General features: G+C 36.8%; 1 long non-coding RNA gene and 1 other non-coding gene across 2 annotated transcripts in view; both read left to right on the top strand.

Annotated features, from left to right (window-relative positions):
• LOC138698817 (uncharacterized) overlaps positions 1-8,865 on the top strand; it is a 503,531-nt gene extending 494,666 nt beyond the window's left edge. Inside the window, exon 3 of the long non-coding RNA XR_011331944.1 lies at positions 8,750-8,865. This is a non-coding gene — a long non-coding RNA (uncharacterized lncRNA). The remainder of the gene's footprint in view (positions 1-8,749) is intronic.
• On the top strand, positions 7,697-7,769 carry TRNAT-CGU (transfer RNA threonine (anticodon CGU)). Its single transcript has one exon. It is a non-coding gene; the product is annotated as a tRNA-Thr (tRNA).
• Positions 8,866-12,148: the final 3,283 nt, after the last annotated feature.

Below are 12,148 nucleotides of genomic sequence, written 5' to 3'. Positions count from 1 at the left end.
CTTGAAAACGGTTTCTGTTTTAATTCTTGAAATAATGACCTCAGACATTTTACGCAAAATTAATGTGTAACACAATGCATTTTGATTAAACTAAACTCAACAACACAGCGCTTTCAGAAGACACAAATATAGCGCGACGTAATATCACAGTCTAGTATATACAGTCACGAAGCTCAATACGTAGTAAATATGCATCCATAGATATTTGCCAACCACTAGGATCGCTAATATCGCCTCATTACAGACAATGCAAAATAATACCGGCACAGTCTATTGTTCCTAGCACCCTCACGACTCGTGCTTCGTGACTGTATATACTAGACTGTGGTAATATTGTGAAGAAAGGCTAGTCTCGTTTAGTATAGAGATGTAGAGAATTGATAACCCTTCCCTAGTCTCCCCCTCAAACTTGCGAGTCAAGGTCGTAGCCAGTCTTTAGAGACTTTTTACCTCAGGCCTCATTGCTCCGTCCATACTGGAATGACTGCCAATAGTGAATGGAAAGATCGGAGTGCAACCAAGTGTTACGATACTTAGTTATTACGAACTTATAGTCCTACTGTTACTAGGAATAATAACTCAAATTTTTTGGGTAGACTAAGCCTCAAAATCATCTTAAGAGCTTCACCACTGCCCTTTAATGTTCCCAAGACCACCTATATTCAATCCCAATGGCAACACATTAACATAATGACTGATAAGTGACAAGCAACCGCAAGGAATCCTGCGAGTAGGGACACAGTCCTGAGTAATCATTGGAGCAGTCATCGGTCGTTATATCCTAATATCTTTGTAATTCCCCCAAATGCAACCACTGTGATCGGCTTAATCACCCCTGTCCCCCATGTTGCAGACGAAGAGCTGGACTTAATCAGTTGTTGCACATTAAGCCCATCGCAGAATCAAAGCAACTAACAGCAATAATAACGCTAATTGCGCGGTGAAACATTGCACCACTCTCCCCCTCGTCTGCACGCATGCACCCTTGTGCAAGGGGCTTCCTGCATGCACTTTGGGGTGCCAGACGCTTCAGTAAATACAAAGCGGCAGAATATTTCGTCATGATATTAATTAAATTCAGTGTTGACCTCGAGTTAATTAAAATTTTCATTAAGTTCTGAAGCTGCTGGATTAAATCAAACAATGTTTATGTATTCGCAAGAGAAGTATAATCCCTCTACTCTCATTCAAAATTAGTCGAAATTAATAAGCCGATTTCATGTGAGAGCAGAAAGTCACTACCCAAAAACAATTGGTAATTTAAATCTTAACACTGAGTTTTTCCACAAGAAGTCAATTTGTGTTTACCGAGTTAGTGAGCATGTAAATAAGTTCAATGTCGGCCTTTTTTTCCCCCTTGTACGCAGGAGGGGTCCGAAGAGTACACTGCACACTAAGGCTTATTATTTAGGGCTCGGAAGTTTATGAAATATCATCACAAACAATGCAGGATGCATTTTCTTCATCTTAAACGGTAGAACCCAGAGAGTTAGAGTAGGTCATGAAATATCGGAAATTGGAAATATAAGTTCAGGGGTGCCACAGGGCAGCGTTCTGGGTCCGTTACTCTTTATAATATACGTAAATGACCTATGCCAGAATATTACATCAAATATGAGGCTATTTGCAGACGACTGCATTATCTATAGAAAGATTAGAAATAATTCAGATGTAGATGCTATTCAAACAGACTTGAATAAAATTGATAACTGGGCGTTAAAGCATAGGATGAAAATAAATGGTTCTAAAAGTAAATCTATAACATTTTGTAAAACCCGAGAGGAAACTAGTCTTAATTACGAATTCAGTGGTGTTGTAATTCCGCAAGAACAATGTTGTAAATACCTAGGAGTGTATTTAAACTCCAAACTTTCTTGGGGAGAGCATGTTGATAATGTTACGGGTAAAGCATGGAGGGCACTTCACTTTATTACGAGAATCTTGAGAAAAGCTAGCCCCAAATCGAGGGAAATAGCATATCTAACGTTAGTGCGACCGTTAATGGAATACGGAACTACATGTTGGGATCCCTATAGAATATACCAGATAAATTCCTTAGAAAGAATCCAGTATAGGGCAGAGAAATTTGTTAAAGGTAAAAGAGAAGATGAAAACGATACGATAAAAGAACTTAAATGGGAAACTTTGGAAAACAGACGTAGGAAAACTAGAATAACATCATTGTATAGAGCACATCTAGGTCAGAAAGCATGGGTAGACATAACGGCTCGGTTAGAAAAGCCAACGTACTATGGTAGGAACGATCATGATTTTAAAATCAAATGTAGGAAACAGAAAACGGATGTAGGTAAATACTCATTTTTAAATAGAACTATAAATGATTGGAATGACCTACCTGCAGCGGTCTTTGAGGGCTGTCCTTCCTTAAGGAGATTCAAGAATAATTTAAAAAGTTGTATATAAAGTGAAAATTAAAATTAAGGTGACATTCAAAATTTAATTTTTTTTAAGGTGACATGTATTTATCTAGGCTGACGAGTTTACTTCCTTGGTTTGAATTGTAAATTATTTAAAACTAGCGTGTAAGAGGGCCTTAGACTAGAAATGTTTAGTTTAAATGTAGTTCTGTTTATAAGTATGCATAAGGATGTAATTATTTGACTTATTTGAACTGTTGTATCAGTGAAGCGAGGTGAGTCAGTGAAGTTATGGTTTTACAGTGCAGTGAACAGTTCCGATTAGTGATAATTTATAGCGTCAATGAAATGTGTTCTATAGTGTCAGTGAAATGTGTTACAGAGTGTCAGTGAAATGTGTGCTAAAGTGTCAGTGAAATGCGTCATAGTGCCACTACAGTGAGTGAGATGAGAGTAAAGTGAAAGACTATTGAAACTTATGTAGGACCTATAGATAATTATGTAGGTTGTATTGTAAAATTAGGTATTTTATTTTATGTTTTATTATTATTGTGCTAAATTGTATTGTGTATTATTATTGTATTGTGTGTAAAATTGTATATGTGTCGTAAAATTGTATTGTGTATTGTAAATTTTATTGTGTATAGGTTATCATTTTATTGTGTATTGTTAATATTGTATATACCACTGCCACCGGGTGCTTGCCCACTTGCAGTGTAAATATAAATACATACATACAATATAAACTCCTTTCACTTCAACACGAACAAATATAGCATACTTTTATTTTGTATTTCTCTGCATTTTTCGATCTTTTATTGTATATTGGTCATTTTTAGGGAAATATAGTACTTTCTGTTGCATTCTTTGCCCTTTTATGCTTTTAACGGACTTCTTTTTACGTTGTGGTCGTAGTCTATATTCGGGAACCTATTGCAGATTGCTTACGCAATTTGATTGCGTCATTCAGGAATTTTCCTTACGGTTGCATCAGTCTCGACTCCTGATCACGTGTGTTAAGTGTTTACCCCAATTCAACGCAACAGAACAAATACTGCAGCCGCAGTGCCCGCAGTCAGCATTTTATTGTACCTCACAAGTGAAGACGTACATATGCCGAAAGTGAAGTAAAGTAGACAAAGTCTTTTGCTACAGTTAGTGACAGAGTTTGGTGACAATGTATGTTCCACAGATGGAGGTAGGCTAAACTATTTTATAAGTTGTGTGAAATTAAAGAAAGTGCAGGGCAGCCAGATATATGGTGAAAGCGAGCACGGCAATTAAATAATTTTAGACAAAAGTGATTCACATAACATGCATGGCTCTTGTTCTTCATAGAGTGGATGAGCTACTGTGAGTTAACAACTTGCAAAAACGTGTAGGAAAAATTGGACAAGAAGTTAGACAGAAAATGAAGAAGGTACTGGAAAACAACATTGGATATCAGTCAATGTGTAAAGTCGAGAAAGTTCTGCAAAGTGAAGATTTTGACTTCAGTGCTTTTGATGAAGATTTTTCACCAGGGGACCTTGATGGTTTCAAATATGCGCTCATGACGTCAGTTGAATAAAAAAGGAGTTATTATTATTATTATTATTATTATTATTATTATTATTATTATTATTATTATTATTATTATTATTATTACAAATCCTGGTCATGTTTCTTTTTTTTAATTTTAGAGTCATATTTTCAGAAATTTAATGTAATTTTGTAAGTAATTTTTCTGTGAATTTTAAGTATCAATTTCCGACCCCTACTTATTATGCTTTACTACTCCTATTCTGAGAATGATACTTATTGCCGAACGACCGCGCTCTTGTACAAGTACAGCACGCCGGACCTTGAACTTAACTCGGGCTGTGGTATGGATGATGGTGATATGTGAATTAATGATGGCAAAATGAGTCCGAGGTCCAACAGCGAAAGTTACCGAGCAATTCTACTTTAATTGGCTGAGAGAAAACTCTGGAAAAAAAAACCCAACCAAATAATTTGTCCCAACCAGGAATTGAACCATGGGCCACTCGTTTTACGATCAGAAATGTCAAACTTACTAAAGTTCTGACAGCGATTTAGTTCTTAAATAACAGATTTTTCGATTATGTAAGTCACAACGATGCATTAAATGACAGACATGTCGACTCCGTGACTTGTGTCTGTTTATTAAATAACGAATTAGTCTTTGTGACTCATGCCAGTTCGTTAGTGACAGATTTATGGGCTCTGAGTAAAGTCGATTGATTTATTCATTAGTATTTATTTATTTAACACACTTCTTGTCTTCTTTGTGTCTGTCACTTCATTACATATTACACTTGCCTCTGTGAGTCACGTTCATTCGTATAACAACTTGGACTATGATTTTTGTGTCAAAAATGTTGAAAATATTTATGCATTTATGCGCTATAAATCCGAAAAGGTCTTAATATCAATTAATGTTATCTTCATATCTGGGAGTTGCAATCCATTACGAACACATTTCCAAATTTTTGGTAATATGTAATTCACGATTCTCAATAAATAAAGCCTTATAACGCGAAAATGTTCGTTCCACATCACAAGTTGTAAGTTCAGCATAGATACTGAATGAAGCCAGTTGTTTCGCATTGTGGTTTTATGGAAGTGACGCTTAGTACTTTATCTATGGGAAGGTCCCATGAGGCGAAAAGTAAAGCAGAAGCAAAAAATATGCAATTTCTATGCATTTTCATTTAAAAATGCAATTTAAAGATAAAGAAACTTCGAAATATTTACATTTTATATATTTTCGCCAAAATACGTGGTTTTATGTTGCAGCGCCTTACGTATGCACTACTATGTGAAATAAAACTTCGGAATTATGTTCATAAATAGGCATGTGATAAATTATCATGTACGAAGTTTGTCAATACAGGAAAAAAAGAAGTAAAAAAAAAAATTCTTGTTGTAATAATAACGTATTTATCGACTCTGCAAAAATTTGCATATAGATTAAGTAAACAATGGACATGTCATTTTTGTGAATTTTATTGGTTCATTAACTAACAGACTTGTCAACTATGTGAGTCATATCCATTCGTTGAGTAACATTAAATGACAGATTTCTCTGAACAAGTCACGTCGATTTATTAAAATATGACTTCTCTGAACGAGTCACGTCGAATCAGTAATTAACAGACTTCTCTGAATAAGTCACGTCTCTTCAGTAAATAACCGATTTCTCTGTGTAAGTCACGCCTATTAATTAAATAACACGTTTCTCTGAACATGTGACGTCAATTTATTAAAATAAGACTTCTCTGAATGAGTCACATCGAATCAGTAAATAACAGACTTCTCTGAATAAGTCTCATCCCTTCATTAAATAGCCGATTTCTCTGTGTAAGTCACGTCTATTAATGAAATAAAACGTTTCTCTGAACATGTGACGTCTATTTATTAAAATATGGCTTCTCTGAACGAGTCACGTCGAATCAGTAAATAACAGACTTCTCTGAATAAGTCACGTCCCTTCATTAAATAACCGATTTCTGTGTGTAAGTCACGTCTATTAATTAAATAACGTGTTTCTCTGAACATGTTACGTCTATTTATTAAAATATGGCTTCTCTGAACGAGTCACGTCGAATCAGTAAATAACAGACGTCTCTGAATAAGTCACGTCCCTTCATTAAGTAACCGATTTCTCTGTGTAAGTCTTGTCTATTAATTAAATAACACGTTTCTCTGGACACGTTACGTCTATTTATTAAAATATGGCTTCTCTGAACGAGTCACGTCGAATCAGTAATTAACAGACTTCTCTGAATAAGTCACGTCCCTTCATTAAATAACCGATTTCTCTGTATAAGTCACGTCTATTAATTAAATAACTCGTTTCTCTGAATATGTCACGTCGATTCATTAAGTAACATACTTCTATGAGAAAGTCACGTTTAATCATTATGTAACAGATTCATCTGAGTAAGCCACAGTGTAATCTTTAAGTAACACCCTTTTTTAATCTGTGTCACATTAATTTAAAAATTGAAGAAATAATCGACTCTGTGAATCATGTAGATTATTAATAAACTAACGAATATGTTGACCACTGAGTTCATGAAGTAACAGCCTGTAGAGTGTATGGAATCCTGTCAGTTAAATAGACGTGTTGATTGTATCTGGAGTCAGGTCGATTTACTCAGCTTCTGACACGTGCGCTGTGAATCGCGTCACGTAGTACCCATGTGTTTTATGAGACTGAGTCGGATCCTGCGGACTCGATTGAGTCAGATCCCTCCCCTTCCCGCATCCCTGACGTTCCCGCTTTTGAACATTAGTTTAGCAGACGGTCTTGAGTGGGGGAGAGGACACTTCCTCGAAGTGTGGGCACATTCACCGCGCTTGAATAGTCCGTGAAGTCATTTATGTGCGACTGTTGTGATTTAGAGTTCTTGTTCCGAATTAATGGCCCGCTCTATTGTGTTAACTCTGTGCGGCTTCGAGGCGCCTTGGATTTATAATACAAATTGCCTGAAGCTTGGTCCGTGGACTTCCGTGGAAACGCATCATTGAGGCATGCAAACGACATATAAATTTAAAATGAATGCACTGGTCAACAATGATTGTGTTAAATTAATAATTTTCACCAGTCTTATGTATACACACATACACAACACATCCAATCACATGCTGCATTTCGAGCCATGGTACATACACAGACTACTCAACATACCAATGGGCCAGCAAGACTACAAAGAAGAAATAAATATCAGCAGATACATAGCACAAGAAAATGGATGGATACAACCCCAACATAATAGATAACATAATAAAAAAGAAAAAAAAGTACAAAAACATAAAAACACAACACAAACACAAGAACACAAAAATATATCGCACTAACATACGAAAACAAAAACACATACAAGATCACATTTTCATTCAAAAAATTAAACTACAACTTCGCACACAGAATACAAAACATTCTACAAAAACATCTCAACACAAACAAACAAATACAACTTAACAAGTGTATACAATATTATAGATTTATTAATTTGTCCTACAGAATAATCTTTGTAATGTTGAAAATTAATATTTGAGGAGAAAAATTCGCTCCGACGCCGGGGATCGAACCCGGGTCCTTGGTTCTACGTACCAAGCGCTCTGACCACCCGGGTTCGATCCCCGGCGCCGGAGCGAATTTGCCTCCTCAAATATTGTCAACATTACAGAGATTATTCTGTAGGACAAATTAATAAATCTATAATATTCTCATAGCTAGCAGTGCATCATAACTGCTGAATCCCGGCCAAATAAGTCACTCAACTGAGTGCGCGGTGCTGTGGATTGAATTCGGCGTAGCTCAGTGGTCAGAGCGCTTGGCACGTAGAACCAAAGACCCGGGTTCGATCCCCGGCGCCGGAGCGAATTTTTCTACTCAAATATTAAGTGTATACAAATTCATATTCAATAGCTGCAACAACTTCTACATTGGACAGACAGGCAAAGATCATTTCAAACACGTTACAAAGAACACATCACAGCTATAACCAAATCACACAACACGCAGAACACATCACAAACGCCAGCCACACCTACAGCAATATAGACAGAGACTTGGAAATTCTACATATCCAACCGAAAAAACAGAAACTAAACACACTATGGGTAGAACAATACGAAATACACACATACACAAAAACACACCCGCAACAAATCCTCAACACACAACTGAATTTCAGACCACACACACTATTTGACTCCACACTACACAACAAAAGCGCAACCCCAGCAAACCAAATGAATATACCGGAAGGCGCAAGGAGCTCACCAGTTCAGAAGATGGCTCCCGAGATGAAACTGGTCAACTAGGTATATTAACATGCGAACGTAATCACCATATTATTATATTATATTCATAGAAAGTAAATATAAAGCGAAAGGATAAGTTACTTACTTATCCATGATCCGGCTGGCACGTCGGAAAGAGCCAGAGTTGAGAATCAGTCGTGCTCTGGAGGTAGACTGCTCCAGATACCTCGCGGACTCATTAGCTTAGTCGTTCCTTGGCCGTGAGAGGATGTGGAGTAAAGAAAAGATCTGTATACTCTTATGTGGTTATGTTAATGAAATAATAGTAACGTCGCAGACTGATAAATAGAAAACACATTGACATTTTAATGTAATAATAATAATAATAATAATAATAATAATAATAATAATAATAATAATAATAATTTTAATAATAATAATAACTTATTTAATATGGTAGAGTTAAGGTTATAGGACATTCTCTAACACTCAACGAGGATTTAATCTTCGACTTAATGCGAATACACCCTTCACTCATCTTGCCTATGTCTAAACGTGAATGCTGTACTGAAAGCATGTCTCATCTATTGCAGTTGCTGAACACTCTCGCGACTGACCTCGACTATATGCTGAGTGATCTCTGCGCCACCCCTCCGCCACCCTACGAGAATGGAGGCATTGTGGATCACGAGGGGGACATCGCACACATCAGGTAGGAGATCTGTGTAATTTCCCAGGAGGACATTACTAGTAGACTGGATTACTTGCACATTTCATTGCATTGTTACTTGATTAGTCGCGGCATTTAGCTCTTAAGACTCTCTAATTTAGCCCGCACACATAGTAAATAGTTGAGTCATTGACTCATCGATCAATTAATTTATTTGTGTAGATATAGAGGAATTCAACTGGCAACAAACCAATCCGTTTTCATGATGATCGCCTTATCAGTATTCAAGAGATTTTTCATTGATTCACGCGATCATTTAAAGGGAATGTAGTTATGGGAATAACTGGACAATGCATGTGGTACAGCAGCGTCGACTACGCTCGCTGCTAGTGACCGGGCCGTACCGAGCCATGTGAAATAAAAGAGAAGCGATATGTTGCTAATGAAATTCGTAACTATATGCTGTAGAATTGAGTGAAGTATTCAAGTTTAAGAAGTTTAGTGATATTTTTTAATGCATTAGAAGAAAATACAGATTTTGAAAGATACTATAACGCGTTATCAGAGCGGAATTAAGGAAAAATATGATGTGGTAAAAGAAATATCTTTGAAATCGTTTATTGTATATAAATGGTATAGCTATCTCCTTTTCTTTCCTTCTAACCTTGTCATAGTCCTCGGCCTGCTGCCACTTCGCTATCCCTTCATCTACCCTACTCTAACCTCGCCATATTCCTCGGTCTCATGTCACTGAGCTATCCCCTCATTTAAATCGGTAACCTTTAATTCACAATTTTTATGGAAATGCACGCCTGTGTAGGATAAACACAGTAAAACACGATCCCCACTGTCAAACGCTACCAGTAATTTGTGGTGATTACTGCTAAACAACGCACCGTGTCGTTAAAGTGAACAATTAGGTATAGGCTAATGGTAAAGAGAGTAGATCTAAACTTTAACCTATTAATAAAGAAAACGAAGTTCGTTAATTAAAAAAACTGTAAAGCGGATATGAGGAGCATTGTTTCAAGTCCACCGGCGGACGAAATTGAGTTTCATACACTCTCATAAAGAGCCTTATTCTGTCTTTCATGGTGTGAAGTCTGGTTGTTTCAAATCAAATCTGTAATCCGTGAAATCGAGTGTTCAAAAGTGAGTTTGTTTCAAATCATATTCGCTCCTGTAAAGAGCCTGGAGGAAATCGTATTATGTCCAAAATTAATAACACCTACGAAAAAATTCTGAAGTACAGACATCTAAATATTACCATAATACGTATAAATCTGTGGGTTGTGTCCGCATTTTCAATGAAGAATTGAATTGAAGAACTACAAAACACTGAGTGAATATTCTACGACGATTGATGACATCAGTGAAATAAAGAAAATTATGCATAGAAGTCTATTAAAGATGAAAATGTAAGAATGATCCCATCTATCGCTGTGATGACCCATGAAAGAAATTCATAACTATTCTTAAAATAGGGAACACAATTGTTTTGTGCCTGAACCATCACTAATTGCACCAAACAACAGAGTGAAGCAAAGAAGACTTACAGTACGTGAATAATCTATTAAAAATACGGTTTGTGAATGATTGGAGGAGCATAACAGACTTAGATTTCTGTGCTAATTTTACCAATTCTAAAACTGTGATGTCCACACCTGCGGAGTAACGGTCAGCGCGTCTGGCCTCGAAACCAGGTGGCCCGGGTTCGAATCCCGGTCGGGGCAAGTTACCTGGTTGAGGTTTTTTCCGGGGTTTTCCCTCAACCCAATACGAGCAAATGCTGGGTAACTTTCGGTGCTGGACCCCGGACTCATTTCACCGGCATTATCACCTTCATTTCATTCAGACGCTAAATAACCTAGATGTTGATACAGCGTCGTAAAATAACCCAGTAAAAAAAATAAAACTGTGATTATAGGCTATAAGGATGATGGTGGTGTAGTAGCTTGTGACTGGCTAGAGGAAGAGGAAGGATTGAGTAGAATAAGAATAAGGTTGAGATTTCCATAAACCTAGGCTTTCGACAGCAGAAAATATTGTATGAACACCATATATAAGAAAATTTTTAAAATGTAAATTGTCACTAGATATTAATACGTAATATTAGTATTGAATGCTTATAATAATGATGCGTTATTTTATATATTTGTCTTACAGGTTTCACAACTATCTGTCATGTATATATCAAAACGTATTATGTCCAAAACATTCCCTTTAAGTTAGTGAAATGTAAGTAAGAAATTATTTCAAGTGGTATTCTAGGCGATGGACTGGAGAAATTCAGTCACTCCCAAATACTGTGGTGCAGACTGGAACAAATTACGTATTTGGTGAGTTCACTTGCTGATTCAAGTCAAGTGCATTTGTTCACTCGAAGCAAAGTGGTATTCTAGATGGAATTCTAGAGGAATTCAGTCACTTCCAACTATTGGGATACCGATTGGAACAAATTGCGGAAATGGTGAGTTCACTTACTGGTTCAAGTCATCTCTTGAAGTAAATTTGTTCACTCGAAGCGAAGTGATATTCTGACTGATTGGATGAATTCAGTCACACTCAACTATTGGAGTATTGACTCCAACAAATTACGGATTTGCTTAGTTCACTTACTCATGGAAGTCAAGTCCATTTGTTTACTCGAAGCAAAGGCGGAATTCTGGACGAATTCAGTGACTCTCAATTAGCTATTGGGATACTAACTCCAACAAATTACGGAATTGCCGAGTTCACTGCTGATTCAAGTCAAATGCATTTGTTCACTCGAAGCAAAATTATATTCTAGGCGGAATTCTAGATAAATTATTGGGGTACTGACTCGAATTAATTAAGGAATTGGTAAGTTCACCCATTGATTCAAGTCATCTCTTAAAGTGAATTTGTTCACTCGAAGCAAAGTGGTATTCTAGCCGGTTGACTAGAGGAATTCAGTCATTCTTAACTATTGGGGTACAGACTCAAACCAATTACGGAATTGGTGAGTTCACTTACTGGTTAAAGTCAAGTGCATTTGTTCAATGGAAGCAAAGGCGGAATTCTGGACGAATTCCGTCACTCCCAACTATTGGGATACTGACTCGAACTAATTAAGGAATTGGGAAGTTCACTCACCGATTCAAGTCATATCTTGAAGTGCATTTGTTCACTCGACGAAAAGTGGTATTCTAGCCGATTGACTGGAGGAATTCAGTCACTTCCAACTGTTGGGGTACTGACTCGAACAAATTACGGAATTGGTGAGTTCACTTACTGATTCAAGTTAAGTGCATTTGTTCACTGAAGCAAAGTGGTATTCTATGCGACTAATTGAAGGAAT

The sequence above is a fragment of the Periplaneta americana genome, chromosome 4 (genome assembly GCF_040183065.1).
Source record: "Periplaneta americana isolate PAMFEO1 chromosome 4, P.americana_PAMFEO1_priV1, whole genome shotgun sequence".
Classification (NCBI taxonomy): Eukaryota; Metazoa; Arthropoda; class Insecta; order Blattodea; family Blattidae; genus Periplaneta; species Periplaneta americana.
The sequence above is the reverse complement of the archived record's forward strand: the minus strand, read 5'-3'. Positions and strand labels throughout refer to the sequence as shown.